The following is a 20390-nucleotide window of genomic DNA, read 5'->3' on the forward strand; positions in this document are numbered from 1 at the left end:
AGAGTCATCTTAAAACACACATCTACTCTACTACTCTTAGCTTGAACTTTGCATAACTTGCTTACTATGGCTTCTGTGTGACCTGTGCCTTTGCTATTATCCTTTACTATCATTATTCATCATCACTCTGTTTTTCCTCTCTTCTATTGTGGTTGTGTCCTTTTGTTTTAGTTTCCCTGTGTGTTCTGTAAATTACTTTGGATCAACTGGGTTGTGCTATATAAATAATATTTAAAATATTATTGATTTGTGTTGCATTTAAATCATCATTTGTCATTGCTACCTGCACTCTTTGTAAATGTTTGCTCATCAATTTGCTCATTCACTGTAAATGTGAATCGATTGAGTAGAACCATATGGACTGCAGCTGTTTAGAAACCTGATTGAAGTTTGAGCTAAATTGTGCATGGTTATGAATTCACTAATACTTTGTAGTAACCTCTAATTTGGTACTAGTGTTTTTTCTCAGTAGAGTGATATATGTATCAATATGTACATACAGTATTTTATAAAGATTCATATGTAGTTCATATTGACTTGAATTTATTGAAGCTCTCAAAATCAAATTGCTTTTCTTTTTGAAAAAACCTTGAAAACTCGCCACACAGATTCCTGCTGTTGTGGCGGACCAATGTTCAGCATGCTGCCGCACAGCTGAGATTGGTGAAAAAAAGAAAACTTAATGAAAACACTGAATGGCCTTTATTATCAAACAAGGGAGCAAACAACCCGGTGAAGCAATTTATTCGGTTTGTGCTCAGCACATATAACGCAAAATCAATATTCTCCAAACAAAGTACGGCACACACTATCCCTGTCGTGCAATTATGTAAGTAAAATCCAATCATTGGGCAATTACCTGTCCACTTTTCCTACATGAACTCCAAGACAAAACAGACATTGGCAATTTTACAGCAGTTTGACTGTGAGATTCAAGACAAAAGCATGGCCAGTAAGTAGGATTTTACTCTCATAGCACCATTGGTAGGTAATGACTGCTGTTGCAACACACTTAAGAAAAGTACTGGGCTGAGCACAGTAAAAACAACAATATAATCCAATGACCAAGACAATCCATCCAACAAATGCTACCTCCGTTAAGCCTATTATATTGAGTTTTTGTTTGAGCTGGCAAAGAGGTGTAGATTCAGCTCTATCATTTGTGAGGCTGTAGTTAGTGGTGCTGTACTAGATTGTATTATATGTGTGGATGTTTGTGTTCTTTGTGTAGGAAATAAAAGGGTTATACTGTAAACATTATAAGAATACCAATGGTATACCACAGTGCTATGTGGAATGTAGTTACATTTTCCTCCATATGGTATGCAACTATAGCCAAAGCTTATTTTACCGTTTGAGAGGTTAAATTGCTTAAAGTGATGGCTTTTTGTCATTTAGACATGGTCCTCTAAATACATTTTCAGTAATTGCTTTATTCAGACACAACAGGACTATTAAATAAAGAGTTATGCAATATCTGACACTTGGTGTGCAAAAGGGAGCGCTGCTGAAAAGTACAGACATCAAGGTTGAAGAAGCTGCATCACTGATGGATTTTATTTGTCCATATTGATGATTGTGAGTGCAAGTATGCTGCCCTACGGTGGGCCTGAAGTGCAAATCACGACAGCAAATATGAAAACACTTCAACAAATCACAAAGCACAACGACAAATAGGAAAACACGACAGCAAATATGAAAACACGACAGCAAATAGGAAAACACGACAGCAAATAGGAAAACACGGTACATTAAGCTTACCGTAGCTAACCGTTTACATTAGCTTGTAGTTTACTGCATGTATGTAACATTAGCTCATTGTCCAGTAGCTTCTAGCTTTCAGACAAATGCAGAGCAAAATATGATCAGCAACTACAAGGTAAACGCTTCCAGATAATGAGCTACCACAGGCAGTATGATATGCAGTAAACTGCAAGTGAGGAAGGGTACATAGTACTGTAAACACACAAGCTACAAGGCTACAACCAACATATGAGAAGTCATAATAACACCATTGATAAACACCCACAAACACAGTAAAGGTAGGTGTTAAGTGTGTTAAATGGTCAACAGTTGTCAGTTAAGACCATGATGAAGAAACTACACCACTACACAGTTACATGAAGTACCTTCATGTTACAGTATGCTTAAATATACTTGTGATACAATTCTAATGTTACCAGGACAGGTTGGATAACTACTGGCCTAACCTAAAGCTGTCTCCTTCTGTCTGCAGATAACTACTGGACTAACGTAAAGGTTGGATAACTACTGGCCTAACCTAAAGCTGTCTCCTTCTGTCTGCAGATAACTACTGGCCTGTGCAGTCTTGAAGCAACACCATCATCGGCAGCTGTGTCTGATCGCCCTTCATGTTGAATATACTTGTGTACAGTATACAGTAATGTTTAAATAAATCTTATAATAAAGACACGTTTCGTTAATGTCTTTTTAGAGCTTGTATACCTAACGAGTTATTAAAACAGGTGGCATCTGAATAGTATTCAGTTAGAAGTTTCCTGTGTCCAGATCATAATTTGATGGAAAAATAAACATTGAAAAACAGTTTATATTATATACACACCCAAAAACTTGAAGACACAGACAAACCAGTTAATTTAATGCATTTATTTTTTGAGAAAAAGATTTTTTCTCACGTGAATAGGATAACAATTTTAACCTTTAGATATCACCATGAAAATTACTGAGTTGATTACTTACATCAAGACAAACACAAAATGTATAACAAGTATTTTGACATAGTGTGTTAACATGGGCAAACGGTGCATAATCTAATTACGTATGTGCTAATTCGCATAAATACCACAACGGAGCTAAACATTAGGTATAGCCAGGTGAAAATGTCTGAATCTTGTTGACATTTTACAGTAAAAGACTTCATGTTAAGGTCTGAATGGAACCCATTTAGGCTACCCATGAGGCAGGAAGAGGTACTTTAAACCAGCCTTTATTAATTATTATTGCAGAGATGGGTTTTTTTTCTAAACTTTCCCCTAATGGGATTCTTCTGGGCTTTTTTTCCCTTACTCGGGACATATTGAGGATTCAAAATCAGTTGAGTTGGCTTCTGTTGCAATTTGTTCAAGGTTGACCCCCATTTTGGCTTAAAATGACTGGACTACTATTCAACATCTCTCTTTGGCCTCTGTCTCCCTGCTTGTCTTTTGCTGTCCCTCTCCTCCTCATCTCTCCCTTCTGGTGATGCTAGTGCAGTCTCCGTTTGTTCCATAGTCCCCTGTTAAAAGACAGCAAACCCAAGAAAAAGATATGTACTGTTATGAATGCTATAACGGAACGTTATACTTGTTACATGGTAAACTACTCATACATTTTAGCTTTCATTTAACGTTGCTAGTGAAGTTAACAAGGTGCAGCTTTACTTCCCATCCTGCAGCTACAACTGATAAACACACCTAATTCTAAATCTCTGCTAACGTTACGCATATACAATAACGGCTAATAAAAAGAGATGAAAATGCCACCGGACATTAAACTTTACGAACAAAAATGGCTTAAAAGACAGCAACCCAGCTAGCTAACAGCCTAATGTTAAATGATAGGTTCAGTTAGCTTAACGTTAGCTCGGGGTGTATCTACCTAATTACAATAGCAATTTGTAGCAGCATTAAAGCGTTAAGCTTTACATTGATGTAACACATTAACGGTGATAACCGCCATTGTTTTTTTTTTTTTTAATGAGCCGGCAAAATCGCGCGCATAGGATTGTGGGTGATTTGGGAGCACGAAAGACAGACAGTGCCCAAGCAGGAGGGTCCGTCCTCTGCTAGATAGGCCCTACCTTTTCCGGTAGAAGTTAATGCCATTGTGTTTAAAAATTTGTTGAAGTGTTTTCCTATTTGCGGTCGTGTTTTCATATTTGCCATTTTGTTTTATGATTTGTTGAAGTGTTTTCATATTTGCTGTCGTGATTTGCACTTCAGGGCCACCGTACTGCCCTCCCTGGTTGCTAGTGAATCACCTGTTAAACTTTTTTGCCAATGTCATTATTCATTAGCAAATTCTGTCTTTTTTTTTTTTAAATGTCTGACAGTTCATAAGTGTTATAAAAACTTTAGTTATCTGTTATTCACCCCATTGTTAGTGAATATCACCACACAGCAGCTTTTAGGCATTTTTCTGTTGTTTGCTAGCAGACGAAATTGACGAGGAGGCACCTTCCAGGAATACAAGTCAATAAAGAGCGAAGAGTTGTTTTTCACCCCTGGTGGGCGTGGCCTTCAGAGTATGACGCAATGTGCTCTGTCTCTATGCCGCAGATTACGCCGCTGTCACGATCAGTGTTGGCAACTTAGCAACTTTTTTTCACAAAAGCGACTAGCGACACGTGGTGACTTTCTATAGAAAAGACACCAGTGTTCAATCAGACAAGGTGATGTATGATTGACTACCAACTTTGCTGGTCAGTTAGTGTACTCACCGTGGTGCATGAGTAAAAATGCTCTGGAGAGGAAGGTTTTTCTTCATTGAGTTTTATTTTTAAATATATTTTTTTTAAATATGTCTTTCAGCTGTGTAAATATCTAACTTTTCATCCATCCACACGACGTTCACTACACGTTCAAACGTGGCCACGCCTCTTTAGGAGACAGGAAGTGTGTACCGTTTCATACCATTGGCGATGCTTGAAATGCACTCTCTTTAGTATAAAGGATCTTTGATACAACTGCCGTCTGCTACTGAGATTGATTGACATTTTTCTTCTCCTGAAAGATTTGCGCACGTCTCTGTCTCCTCAGTGCCATCACAAGCAACTCCTAACCACTTGAGAGACCTCTCGAACTGTCTTAAATAACTGGGAGAGTAAGAGTGATTCTTAGCTTTAATACATTTGATAACTTGCTTTTATACTTAAGTTTGAACGTAGGAGTAAAGTTCATGAATTCTCAGCGCTTAAAACTAAAATGGCACTTTGAGAAGCTTGATAAATACGGGCCCAGGTCTTGATTGGTATTGTGGTTGATTGAAGTTATTTTTTAATTTCATTTTTAGTTATTTTCCTTTTATAGATTGAACTGACCCGTTTTTTTTACAGTGCTCTGAGTAGAGAGAAAGACTTTCATTTAATCTCCCTCTGTGTATTTAACATCGGGCTGCTCTGTGTTAAACTGACAGCATTCAGTTCAGACCTGTGCTGCGTTGGAATGAAATGTTAATGTCACAGGGTCTGACCTAGTACAATTCAGACATGAACCAGAATGTGTAATTGGTATCACATTTATGTAAAGAGACACATGTCTATAATGGGTTCTTGTCTTTATTTAAAAAACAGGCAGAATGACGTTAAACAGTCGGGGGTGGGGAACACAAGCAATGAGCAATGACTCCGTGCAGGCTAGAAGTGCCCTTAACAAGCCTAACACAGTTTTTTTTTATATATATATATCGTTCTAAATCATTATGGTTCTATATAAAACCACTTTACACATTTCACTCATTTCACTTCCGAGAATTGTTTTTACCTGCATGTATTCCATTAAAATAACCACTCACTCTCTCTTGACAGGCTCTAGTGGAAAAGGCTTCAAATGAGTTAAAAGTCTGTAGTGTTTTTTTTAGCTCACCCACCTGACAGCAGGTACATCTAACCTTGACAGACATAGACAGAGCCTTCTTCCACTGGCAGGTGAACTTAAAACCTGTCCTCTGAGACTTCATTCTTTCCCTGTCTTCTATCTTCTATTCCATATTTAATCATATAGCCTCACAAAGATCAAGCTGTTTTTCAAAAGGCCTGACTCCCCCCCCCCATCCTAGTGACAAAGAAAATGCATAATTACGAGACGAGACTCAACAGTCTAAAGCGCTACTTGCCCCTCAAGGCTTCAGTAATCATAACATCACACAGTATACATACTGTATTTCTCATGTTTGTATTCAAATAATGAATGGGTCTCAAATTGTAGCTAGCAGCAGGCACAGGCAAATAATTATGGCAACCAATAAAAAAAACATTTGGAGGGCGGAGAAATTACCTGTATTAAAATGTCTTACATTTGCCGTTCTGTTGTTTGGCGCGAAGCTAATGCCAATTAAAGTCAACACTTCCTATAGTGTGTCACAGTTACAGCCTACCAGGACTAGTCTTTTAGATGAAACAAATATGTGAAGGAAGGGATTTCATATTCAAAGTAATTACAGATCAATTCTGGATTCAATACTAGATTTTGTGTGGAATTGTCGTATTTTGAAAAAATATCCACGAAATCCAAGAATAATAAGCCCTCAGGAAAGACCAAGGGATCGCCACTCAAATGATTCATGACAATTCACAGCACATGTTCCCACAAAAGAATTCATCTTGTGCACAAACTTGATCCTTTTGGCGAAGAGCTGCATTACAGAAGTACGAGTCTATATCCACGACCTTCCACTTCCTGGATTGCTTCGTTGCCGGATGTCTGTTACCTTTCTCTCTTTCTTTGTGTTGGATTTTAAACTCCAGTGCATGTATGAGGTTAACTGCTCCTCAGATCTCTGCAGGGTAAATCCAGACAGCTAGCTAGACTATCTGTCCAATCGGAGTTTTCTGTTGCACGACTAAAACTACTTTTGAACATACACATGTTCCACCAAAACAAGTTCCTTCCAGAGGCTATTTTGCAGAGACACCGTGGCTCCTTGTGACGCTTAGCACCGACCATGACGATTGTGATTGGTTTAAAGAACTGACAATAAACCAGAGCACGTTTTTCTCCCATCCTGGAATGCTGTGTGGACTCGCCAGACCCTCCTCTGCAGCGCTGTGGAGGAAGGTCTGGCAATGCGAGACTACAGAAGTACTGGCCATTCTAGTCAACTGAAATGGACAGAGATCCTCTAGGTAGAATGAAGGTGCTCAGTAAGTTTTATGAGAAGCTGTCTACTGGCAGTAAAGGATCATCCTCTGAGGACCAAATATTTCCACTGCATTTATTCTGACAGTATTTTTACTCAGAAAAGTCCTACTGACCGACCATGCAAAATCCTACCCAACAGTGAGGCAAACTTCTTAAAAGAGTCATATATATTAAATATAATTATTTTTGCACCTATTGTTATGTCATCTTAGCCTTGTATATTTGCACTATTCAAACTTTATTTTGAAATGTTTGCACAGTAATTTCTGTAGGGATAAGATAAGATAGTACTTTATTGTCTGTTACACAAAGGTTACAGAAAATTGTCTTTGACAAGGCTCCAGTCACAAAAAGACATTCACTTGAACATATAAAGTAATATAAGTATCAGCTGACTGTGATGTTCATTTTGTACTGTTCAGTATGGCTATTGCAGAGGGGATGAAGGATTTCTTGTAGATGTTTTTCCGGGCCAGTGGTACCCTAAAATGCCTGCCTGATGGTAATAGCTGGAAGGAGTGATGGAGCGGGTGAGAGGGGTCCTCTGTGATCAGGTTGGCTTTCCTGATCACTGAGCAGCTGTACAGCTCAGATAGGGGGGGATGGGGGGAGCCAGTTATTTTGGCAGCGTGAGTCACTATGCGTGAGAGTCTTGTTTTGTGTTTGATGGTGAGTTGATTGTACCAGGAAGAGATATTGAAAGTGAGAACTGATTCAATGAGGGAGCGGTAAACCAAAGTTAACACGTCCTTACTAAACTCACTGTTGTGTCTGTGTGTTGTGAAAAGGACAGGGAAGTGTCTATTTCTGTGCCCAGGTACCGAAATACCTCCACTTGTTCCACTGGCTGACCCTGGATGCTAAGTGGCTGGAACAGAGGTGATGCCTTTCCCCCACAGCAAAGCTCCTTAGTTTTTGTGATGTTGAGCTCCAAGGAGAGCTCAACAAAAGTTTGGGACAGATTGTTTACAGCCTGCTGGTAGCGAGTTACGGCGTCAGTGTTAGACATGTATGCAACCAGAGCAATGTCATCAGCATATTTAAAAAGTGCCATACCTTCACTGTTACACAAGATGTTGTTGGTATACACAGAGAAGAGGATTGGGGATAAAACACAACCTCGGGGGAGTCCAGTACTTAAAATAAGCTTGGTTGATGTAACCCCATTAAAAGACACCAGTTGTGGTCTGTCCAGCAGAAAACTTTTTGTCCACAGGGTCAGTGTTGGGTGAATGTGAAGCTCAGAGATAGATAGGATAAATACATTTTTATCTTATCTCATATTAAAGTGATTTAATATTTTTTTGCAGGCCACCCATTAAAATTTTGAGAATTAGTTACTGGATTTAAGAAAGTAAAGATGTGGGAAAAAGGGAGTCTAATAAGCAAACAATTTAATGAAATACATGCTGTTAAATGACCATCAAACATATAAATCACAATGCTGAGTGGACAGTAATAATATACAATTGTGGTAAACTGGTTTCAATAGGCTTCAGTGTATGAGCAACATTTCCCTCTAATCCCCCTATGAATAAAACTGGATTATACTTTATTGTGCATTTAGCTGTATTATGGCAAAGCTGAGTGTGTTTGGAACAAACTGAGTGTTTGGATGAGCAGTGGAGAAACAGATTAAGCTGGCAGTGGTTTGAGAAGCGAATACTCGTCACATGTGGAATGAATTGTAACCAACTGAATTCGAGCTGACCAGAGCCTCTCAAAAGAAGTGTTTTTTCTTTCTTTACCTTTTCTCACGTACAGTACGGTTTGACGAAAACCACTAGTACCTCCGTGTTGAGCCTAAAAACGCTGGCATGCTGACTTCTCTACAGGATTGTCTTTGATGTCAAAATTTGGTCTGAAAATGTCATTCAACGTCATTCTAGTGAAACAGTAATAAATCAAGTACCCTTCCCTGCAGTGTGCAATTTCGGGGTGTCGCCTCATGTCGCAGAATATCACTAGAAAAGTATTTTGTTTAAAAGCATAGCCTGTAGCTTCTTCAATCACTTGTATCATCTTAATAAGTAATATTTCAAGTCTGTTTGATCGGTTAAAAGTTTAGAAGGTAACTTTATAAAAATAACATATTTGCTGAAACTGTCACAATAACCTGAGACTAGCACATGGGACAGATAATCTGTATTAAATATGTTTCTGTGCCTCCCCATAGTGCTCCTAATGACTTTTGCAAGTTTCCACTCCGCCCGAACAACCAATCAAAGCCGAGCTAAAAAGTATAATAAAATGTTTCTGAAAACATTTGAGGCTAGAAATAATGCATGTTAATATTAATGCAGTAACATAATCTTGATTCATATTTGATAAGTGCAGCCTAGTATTACAGTATGATGTGTGGGTTGTACATCGTACTCCTCCACTGGAGGATCTGGAAGTTTAGTACTTAGCCAAAGGGAATTTCAGAAATTCTGTCGAAAGAGTACATACACTTTTTAATACTGCACAATAACTTTCCTCAACCACTTTGTTGTTATAATTGTTTTGATATTTTCCCTTCATTTAATACTTTTACGGTCGAGATGCAAACAGGAAACATTGGGAAAGCGAGAGGAGGATGACATGCAACAAAGCTATCTGACCAGAATCAAATGACTCCCCCACCGTTTTCTGTGTACCTCAATCCATACACATTATGGACAAATTCTAAGCCATCCAGGCAATGATTTATGTGATGTAGGTGTCTTTCCTGCAGGAATTCCCCCCCACCACCACCACATTCAACCTTGATTTGAACAATACCAAAGGATTACCATGTGGCTGAGAGCAGCCTGACCCAGCTCAATCCCCATATGAGGGAGCCTGGCTGGACTCATAACACTAAAGTGCTATCATGCACATTTCTCAGTCTGGGGTACAGGTTTTATTATTTTATCAATATTTAATGATATAAACTCTCTCAAATGACTACATTGTCATTCTCCAGAGGCTGAGCTGAATGTGTAGACATTTTTGCTTTAAAGGCAAAGCGGCATGAGCTGTCATTGATTATGTGAAATTTAAAAAATAAAACTTTCAAAAAGACACTTGTTATTTTCAACAACAAGCAGTAACTTAATCATACATGCTGCAAGTGTGTTATTTTGAAATTTCTACATGTGCATAAATGATGGTTGGTTCTTCTTTAGTAGTGATCCAGTAGCGTCCACATGAAACTTCATGAACCATTAGTTGTATTTGATAGCGTTTTTGTTTTTAAAAGGCTCAAAGAAAGTCAATTCAGTGTGCTTTCAACCCTTTGTTGAACAACGAGCATCATCTATTGGGCTCAGAAAATAAAGAAATACTCATGAAGCTTCATTTGGACCTTTCTAAGTTTTAGCAGTCGTAATGAGGGGACGAGAAAAGATTTGACACCCGCATTTTATGTCAGGTCCAATATGTAATATATTTACTGTAATAAATCCAAAAATGACCCCATCAGATATTAAAGGAGAATTCCGGCCAATTTTTACGTTAATCTTGATCGCTATAGCTATGCGAGTACTTTCGATAGAAAAAACCCGACCTGGATCGCTCCTAGCAAACCAGAGTTGCTGCAGCTACGTGTACGAGCGTCCACTGAGTTAAAACGTCAGTTGTCGGGGCAAGTTTTAGAGTGCCTCTGTGCCTCTTAACAGACACAAAATGCAATTAATATATCTTTGCCACATGAACAGGGCCCTAACGCGCCAACAAGATGCGTTTTCAACTCAGACATTGTTTAAATCCATGCGAGTTTGCAGTGTGTTTAGCGATTGTTGCCGTAATTCTAAACCAATAAAGTATGTTCAGTCGGCAAGGTAGCGTTATTTTTAGCGGTTCCATATCGTAAATCTAAGCCGAGGAAGTGTCTGGCGTGTGGAGAGGACGGCGAGGTTGTGGGTTTTTTAGCAGTTCCTACTGTAATTCTAAGCCGAAAAAGTTTGTCTGTCAGTTGGGTACAGAGTAGAGGGCTGCATTGGGATTGGGTCCCACGGGAGCGGGCGGCTAAAAAAACAACAAAAAACATAACACTGCCTGCTACTCAGGCTGTAGCCTGGAACCCCCCCATACTAGCAGACACCATAGATAGATAGACACACACACACGTCATATAATTAGAATATCATGAAAAAGTTGATTTATTTCAGTAATTCCATTCAAAAAGTGAAACTTGTATAATGTATACATTCATTCCACACAGACTGATATATTTCAAGTGTTTATTTCTTTTAGTTTTGATGATTATAACTGACAACTGATGAAAATCCCAAATTCAGTATCTCTGAAAATTAGAATATTACTTATGACCAATAGAAAAAAAGGATTTTTAGAAATGTTGGCCAACTGAAAAGTATGAACATGAAAAGTATGAGCATGTACAGCACTCAATACTTAGTTGGGGCTCCTTTTGCCTGAATTACTGCAGCAATGCGGCATGGAGTCCATCAGTCTGTGGCACTGTTCAGGTGTTAGGACAGCCCAGGCTGCTCTGATAGTGGACTTCAGCTCTTCTGCATTGTTGGGTCTGGCGTATCGCATCTTCCTCTTCACAATACCCCATAGATTTTCTATAGGGTTAAGGTCAGGCGAGTTTGCTGGCCAATTAAGAACAGGGATACCATGGTCCTTAAACCAGGTACTGGTAGCTTTGGCACTGTGTGCAGGTGCCAAGTCCTGTTGGAAAATGAAATCTGCATCTCCATAAAGTTGGTCAGCAGCAGGAAGTGCTCTAAAACTTCCTGGTAGACGGCTGCGTTGACCCTGGACCTCAGAAAAACACAGTGGACCAACACCAGCAGATGACATGGCACCCCAAACCATCACTGACTGTGGAAACTTTACACTGGACTTCAAGCAACGTGGATTCTGTGCCTCTCCTCTCTTCCTCCAGACTCTGGGACCTTGATTTCCAAAGGAAATGCAAAATGTACTTTCATCAGAGAACATAACTTTGGACCACTCAGCAGCAGTCCAGTCCTTTTTGTCTTTAGCCCAGGCGAGACGCTTCTGACGCTGTGTCTTGTTCAGGAGTGGCTTGACACAAGGAATGCGACAGCTGAAACCCATGTCTTGCATACGTCTGTGCGTGGTGGCTCTTGAAGCACTGACTCCAGCTGCAGTCCACTCTTTGTGAATCTCCCCCACATTTTTGAATGGGTTTTGTTTCACAATCCTCTCCAGGGTGCGGTTATCCCTACTGCTTGTACACTTTTTTCTACCACATCTTTTCCTTCCCTTGGCCTCTCTATTAATGTGCTTGGACACAGAGCTCTGTGAACAGCCAGCCTCTTTAGCAATGACCTTTTGTGTCTTGCCCTCCTTGTGCAAGGTGTCAATGGTCGCCTTTTGGACAGCTGTCAAGTCAGTAGTCTTCCCCATGATTGTGTAGCCTACAGAACTAGACTGAGAGACCATTTAAAGGCCTTTGCAGGTGTTTTGAGTTAATTAGCTGATTAGAGTGTGGCACCAGGTGTCTTCAATATTGAACCTTGAGACACTGAATTTGGGGTTTTCATTAGTTGTCAGTTCTAATCATCAAAATTAAAAGAAATAAACACTTGAAATATATCAGTCTGTCAGTAATGTATACATTATAGTAGTTTCACTTTTGGAATGGAATTAATGAAATAAATCAACTTTTTCATGATATTGATGAATGATGACTGGCAACCTCCGTGAACTTTGAGTCTGGGGAGGAGGGGGTGAGGAAGACGACTCTCTCCAGTATTTTGACTTTGTACTGCAGTAACTGTTTTAAACACTAGCTGTCAGTATTACATATTGCACCTTTAACTATCCCGTCTATCCATGCCGGCTTGAAGCCCGGGTCAAAAGGCAAGGCAGCTTTATTTGTATAGCACATTTCAGCAACAGGGCAATTCAAAGTGCTTTACATGAAAACAGATTAAAAAATTTAAAACAGATTTACATTAAAAAAAGATAAAATACGAGAAAAAAAAGTTACAGTGCAGTATATGAAATTAAACATTGAAGAGCAGTTAAAACAGTTAAATATATTATTATTATTATTATTATTATAGGCTTTGTCTATTGTTTTTAACATTATCGTTTGAAGCTGAGTGCTGACTATTAATCGTTGAACCTTTGCTCCAAAAACAACCACCTCAGTTTTTTCATCATTTAATTTAAGAAAGTTCCGGCACATCCAGTCGTTAATTTGTTCAATGCACTTAGTCAGTTGTTGTATTGGACTATAGTCCCCTGGCAATAAGGTTATAGAAATTTGTGTGTCATCCGCATAACTATGGTAACTTAGTTTATTGTTTTCCATAATTTGAGCCAGTGGAAGCATGTAGATGTTAAACAGGAGAGGCCCCAGAACGGAGCCTTGGGGAACTCCGCACATCATATTTGTATGCTCAGATGTATAATTTCCTATAGACACAAAGTAGTCCCTATTCTTTAAATACGACTCAAACCACTTTAGTACTGAGCCAGAAATGCCAACCCAGTTTTCCAATCGGTCTAGTAATATGTCATGGTCGACCGTATCAAATGCAGCACTGAGATCAAGTAATACCAAGACTGAAATTTTGCCACTATCTGTGTTTAAGTGGATGTCATTAAAGACTTTAACAAGAGCTGTCTCAGTGCTGTGGTGTGGTCGAAAACCAGACTGGAAGGCATCAAAACTGTTGTTTAGTGACAAGAAAAGGTTGAGTTGTTGAGAAACCGTTTTTTCAATGATTTTACTTAAAAATGGAAGGTTTGATATCGGCCTATAGTTGCTCATTAGTGACGTGTCTAGATTGTTCTTTTTTAAGAGTGGCTTAATGACTGCAGTTTTCAGGGCCTGTGGGAAGACACCTGAGAGAAGATACGTATTTACAATCTGTAGAAAATCTGTAGCCAAACAATTCGAAACATTGTTGAAAAGGCCCATTGGTAGAATATCAAGGCAGCAGGAGGAGGTTTTCAGATGTTGTATAATGTCCTCCAGGTTTTTACGGTTAATCATATGAAATTGGGTCATATTGGAATTTGTTTTGCCTGGACACTGTGACAACACATACCCTGTACTCGATATGGAAGTACTGATTGTTTGTCTTATTTTCTGAATTTTGTCTTTGAAGAAGGTGGCAAAATCATTGCAGGCCTTGGTGGATACAAGTTCAGATGCTATTGGTACTGGAGGGTTTGTTAACTTATCGACAGTAGCAAACAAAGCATGTGAGTTATTATTGTGTTTGGCAATAATGTCCGAGAAGAAGGACCGCCTTGCATTCCTCAGTTCCAAATTATAAATGCGAAGTCTCTCTTTATAGGTGTTGTAGCGGACCTGGAGATTAGTTTTTCGCCACCTGCGTTCTGCTTTTCGACACTATCTTTTTTCTGTTCTTACCAGTATGGCATTTCTCAATGGAGATCTTTTCTTATCAGAGACAGTTTTTACCTTAATGGGAGCAATGGCATTAATAACATTTGTAATTTTACAATTGAAATTGTCTACAAGCTCAGTAACTGAGACCCGTGAGAGGGTGGGTGTGGACGAGAAAAGCTGAATGAATGTTTCACTGGTGTTGTCAGTGATATACCGTTTTCTTATTAACTTTGTTTGGACACTTTTGTGCACAGAGATAGTGCCATTAAAGGAAACACAGGAATGATCAGAGAGAGCAGCATCAGTCACCACAACCTTTGAAATGTTCAAACCCTTCGAGATAATCTAGTCCAGAGTGTGCCCCTTGTTGTGTGTGGGCTCCGTCACATGCTGAGTCAGTCCATAGTTCTCAAAAATACAACACAGTTCTTTGGTCCCTCTATCCTGGGGGTTGTCAACATGAATGTTGAAATCACCAGTAATAACTACACAGTCAAAGTTAATACAGATTATAAACAACAGTTCACTAAAGTCGTCAAAGAAGGATGCACAGTATTTAGGTGGCCTGTAGATAATTAGATATATAGGTCGAGAGGGGGACCTTAGCTGAAGAGCCACATATTCAAAAGAAGCAAAGTTTCCATAAGATATCGGAGTACATTGGAACGAGTCATTAAACAAAATGGCGACTCCACCTCCTTTCTTATTCGCTCTATTCTCACTCATAAAACTGAAGTTAGGGGGAGCTGACTCTATAAGAACAGCATCACTGTTATTATGGTCTGACCAGGTTTCAGTTAAAAACATAAGGTCAAGATTGTGCTTAATAATAAAATCATTGATTAAAAATTATTTACCCGCCAAAGACCTGATGGCTAATGTTAGTGTGTTAAAATAATTATCTGTCTCGTTTTTTGGGACAGGCTGTGGCTGACAAGGAATGGATGCTAAATTTGCTAAGTTGGCAGTTAAGTGCTTCTTTTTCTTACTTAGCGGATTCACCATTGATTGACGAAGAATTGAATACACAGGGCCCAGGCTTGTCCTGGAAAGAGTCATGAGTGCCACTAGGCATGCAGCCTGGGCCCAGCACATATCAGTTAAAGCTTGTTTCATTTTGTACACAAGCATACTTATCAGTCTGGTGAGAAGGAGTTCGCTGCCGTCCTTGAGGGGGCAGACGTGCCTAGCGTTTTACTTTCAGCGGTTCAGTTAAGTCAGACACCATGTCTTTGGGAGTATTTTGGTGTTGTTACTGCTTTTTATGTCTTTTACAGCAGAGTCACCCACAATCAGAGTTTGGTGCCCAGTCGTTAGCGTTCCCTGTAGCTTTTTACTTTTTGAATTGCTGTCAGTCCTTACCCTGCTGTGTGACGATGAGACGCAATCCAGGTCATGTCCAGGGTCCTGCAGCAGAAGAGCAAATCTGTTCTCCACCTGCACACTCAGTTGTTGGGGAGGCATTTTGTTGCTAATTCTCCCTTTTGCAGCTGTCCAAGGCTGTGTCCTACTGAGTACAGGGGTTGACGAGGCGCTCTGCCTGGATGATAGTGCAGGCCAGCCGGTCGTATCACAAATCTCAGGACGCTGTGCCCTGCCCGTTAGTCGTCCTCCCATTTCCCAGGAAAATGATTTACTCTTAGGCTTTGCACCAAAAGAGTTCCAGTTCCGTTTACTTCTAACCAGTAAATTTTGGTTTCCAGAACTGCAATCTGCTGAAGGAGTTTATAGTAGTCCTCCATGGAGAAGGGAGGCATCTTGCTGCTAATTAGCTTTAGCTACAGTCACTTTAGGACAGGCTTGAGCTATTGGTAGGCCACGCTCATGCAGAAAAATGTTGAAATATGGCAATAGCCTACTATGTCAACAAAAAATGTATAGTCCAGTGATTTATAAGTATCCAAGAGCCGCTGCTCATAGTTTCTCTCAGAGGAAAAGCAAGATTATCAGCAGAAATATGCAAGCTGAGGCAGGAGCAAGCAGCAAAGCGTCTGTACTGTAAGAAGCAGGAAGCAAAATACCATCTCAATCTGGTGATTTACATTCCTTAAACCTAAGAGGAACTTTGGTCCATGCTAACGATCTCAATTGTGCCAACCTATAGTAGTCTTTTAAGCATGGCATTGTTCTACCCCATTCCCATCACTGACATATTACTTTTTAGCTCAAGTGCTACTGGTTGCTGTTTGAAGAAGCACACAGACCTGTTTTAAGGTGCTTATTTCATTAAGGGCTACACAACAGCGGTACCATTGCTGGACCCATGGGTAGAGCTCATTTGATTGTAGTATAGGTCAGTGTGTCAAAGCAGATATGTTACTGCTGAGGTAAACCCACAGAGAGCACTGAAACAAAGATTTTCTGTCTTCAGTGTGAGTTTGTTTATGTGGTCTTTAAGCTGATGATTTATAGGCAGTTTAAAAATGTGGTGGAGGATGTGTACACAGAGGCTGAACACTTGCCAAGAAAATGTTACAGACAACAGTGAGAACCTGCAGCCTGGATACATATAGTTTCTGAAAGTTTTCTTGAGCCATTTGCAGTCTGCCTCAAGATGCTTTATAGTCCAGCATCCCTTCAGGATTTCGCAGCCTTTTTTTGAGATTGTTGCGGCCCAAAATGCCTGATTTCACGGGAGCTTATGTAAAAAATTGCGATAAAAGTTGCGATGTCTTTTGTATGTTTGTTGCAATGAAGATGCGGGAGACAGTGAAAGTTTTTTTTTTTTTGTATAGGTCTTTAAAAGTAAAAAGGAAACTTGTTTTGGGGAGAATAAAACTACTCTGGGCTGAGTTTTCCTAGTAACCTTCCCAAAAGGCTCCGGATGCTGCAAATGTTGGTATAATATGAAAATGGCTGGTGGATTTAAGCAACTTCAGCGACTTTTAAATCGTTAAAGTCTACATTGATGTTAAAATGTATCAGACGGTTAGAAATGTTTTCCACGGTCTTTTGCTTACGTTTTGTTGGTAAATGAGTCACACACATGTCTCGTCTTTATATTAAAAACAAGGAAATGATCAACCCGTTCTCACTCCCGATTGGTCATTGGCTCTCAGAGTGCACGTGGGACTGCTATGAGTCCTAACTCATGAAGCGTAATTGATCCCGTGGATGATTTGTAGGCTATTAAGTGAACAAGGTGTACCCGATCCACCAAACAATGGGCTGTCTTGACAATTAATTGTCTTAATTCTGCACATATTTCTGTTGCTGTAGTCCTATTTACTGTTTCATTATTTCATCCATGCGTGGCGTAGCGGAGCGGATCTGTGCGCCCTGTCACCTGCCGTGGAGACGCTGGCCGTGGAGACGCTAACCTCTCCTCCTCTGAGTCGGATCTCCCTCGCACTGGACTCAGTTTCACTGAGCGTACTAACACTTAGAAAATAAATAAATGGCATTAAATCAGTGAGTTCAAACTGCTTATTGTGCGTAATTTGGACTGACACTGAGATGCATGTTGTTCTGTAACTGGTGTGGCGCTGACACTATTCTCTTGATTTCCACTTTGACATTTTCTTTTTTATTTTCTGCCATAGTTCGGTGTATTCACTGCCCGGTCACCATTTGCCACTCTATTTTCTTTTATTGCTTATCCGAGATGACAAACCTCCAATTTTTTTTCGCCTCAACCTTCGCTATCAGCACCTCAACCTCACAGTCTGTGAAGTCTGCAGCAGGATAACTCGTTGTGATTGGACAAAGAATTATGTTGGGGGTGCATTTATAGTCATTTCCATATTAATTTAAGGAAGGAGACAAGGCGGGGTCGTTGTGCTCAATTTCACGTTGGTTGTGATGTATAAAGGAAAGGTGAACAGGACCTGGCGTACGCCCGGTTTTATACATGTGAATATTTCTGTGCGTATGTACTTTTCAAGTTTTGGCTGTACGCCATCTTCTGGTATGAAAGCTGCGCAGCCTTTTATACATGAGGCCCCAGATCTCTGCAGGATAAATCCAGACAGCTAGCTAGACTATCTGTGGAATCTGAATTTTCTGTTGCACGACTAAAACAACCTTTTGAACGTACACATGTTCCACCAAAACTCCTTCCTGAGGCTATTTTGCAGCGGCACCACAGCTCCGCTTAGCACCGCCCAAGACGATTATGATTGGTTTAAAGAAATGCCAATAAACCAGAGCATGTTTGTCTCCCATCCCGGAATGCTGTGTGGACTAGCCAGACCCTCTCCTTCTCCTGTAGTGTAGAGATACACTACAGTGTTCACTTTTGAAATGAAATACTTCGAAAGGCCAGTGTTTGTCTTTGATGTGGTATGTGTGTATGTGGGCGGCTGTTGCTCAGCGGTAGAGTGGTCGCCTGAGCAGGTGGCACCTTGTACGGCAGCCCAAAAAGAGTCCATTAACATTTACATACATTAAAAACAAGAGCTAAGGTCTAAGCTGCTGTATGTTTCCTCTTCAAGGCAACACTCGGGAGGATTGTGTTCAAAGTTAGGGCAAAGTTACAGAGACTTTGGTGATCTGAGAGAGTCTAGTTCACTCACACAGACTTCAAGCACCAAAGCAGAGAAGAACAAGATAGGGCTCTGCTCGGGTTTCAATATTATTATGCATTCATATGAAACACAAGACAAAAATAACAAAAAAGACTTTGTTTCATGTTGGTAATAGCTCAGAGTAATTTTCTCTCCATGTATGACTAAAGGACTACTTAAGCATACAGTATGGCTAATAAGGTCAAATGGTTTGGTATTGGGACATATTACTTTCAAGGTAGTCTCGCTTTGCCAGACCTTCCTCCACAGCGCTGCGAAGGAGGGTCTGGCTAGTCCACACAGCATTCTGGGATGGGAGAATAACATGCTCTGGTTTAGTGGCATTTCTTTAAACCAAAACCCTTTTTTCACTTTTTATAAGAAAAAACAACATCTGATTGATGCTTTTTTCCTGTGGGTTGATGTTGTTCTTTATTACAAATGAACAAATGATGAAATTACAAATGCCATAGATATTAGCCAATGCTAGATTTCTGCAATCAGACCCAATAAACAATTAGGTTTTGGGTTAGTTTTATGGACTTTTGTTGCCTGAAGCTACAGGCCTGGGCCAGGATCAGGTTTGATCATTTTCAAATGTACATTCTCTCTCACTGTGCCAGTCATCTGCAACTGTCCTCCTAAGAAAAACAACAGCATCAATAACTTCAGAAAATGTCCAATAATGACATATTAGCATCTTAATGTTGAAGTAAAAAAGACCTCTAGCTACCATAGGACTTATATATAATAATAAGAATAAGAAGAAGAAGTGTATTTGATAAAGCACATTTTACAGAGAAAGTCACCAGGTGCTTCAACAGAGACTGCAGAACGTAAGACAGTAGGAAGAGCGAGTCGTAGCCACCACTTCAAAGGAACAGTCACCTTTAGTTTTTAAATGAGTGCGTTACTCTTATCTGTTGAAGGTAAAGGATAAAATAGATCCGTCGGAGGTCAGGGTAGCTGGATTGATCAGCAAAGTGTCAGACTTTAGCACAAGAGAGCCCTGTTTCCTGTTTCCTACAGACAGTCAATGTTGGGTTCTTTTAACCAGGACCATATTTTTTTTCCTGACCAAGTCGCTTTAAATAATACGAATAATCAGTTCATTTATGTTGCACTTTTCTAAACAAAGTGCTTAACAGTAAAACAAAATAAATTGACCAGTGTGGTATAACACAGAATACCAGTAAAACAATGAGGAGCATACAAAAATAAAACCATAAAAGGATAGAAACATAATTATAATTTGGACTGGAAAATACAGGTCACCTCAGTTAAAGTGCTCATATTATGCTCATTCTCAGGTTCATAATTGCATTTTGAGGTTGTACCAGAATAGGTTTATGTGGTTTAATTTTTTTTAAAAACACCATATTTTTGTTGTACTGCACATTGCTGCAGCTCCTCTTTTCACCCTGTGTGTTGAGCTCTCCGTTTTAGTGGACATCTGACTTCTGTTCCATCTTTGTTGGTACATGTGCAGTACCTAGGTAAGGACTACAAGCCAGTCAGAAACAAGAGTATGAGGGCGTGCCACGCTAGCAGCTAGGCGAGCATTATAACCGGGGGTGACAGAGCTTTCACCATTCAGCCCCCTCCCTTCCGGAACTCCCTACCCATACGTATCAGTGACTGTACTGACCTGGACACATCCAAAACACTAATCGAAACACA

The sequence above is a fragment of the Sander vitreus genome, chromosome 22 (assembly GCF_031162955.1).
Source record: "Sander vitreus isolate 19-12246 chromosome 22, sanVit1, whole genome shotgun sequence".
NCBI classification, from domain to species: domain Eukaryota; kingdom Metazoa; phylum Chordata; class Actinopteri; order Perciformes; family Percidae; genus Sander; species Sander vitreus.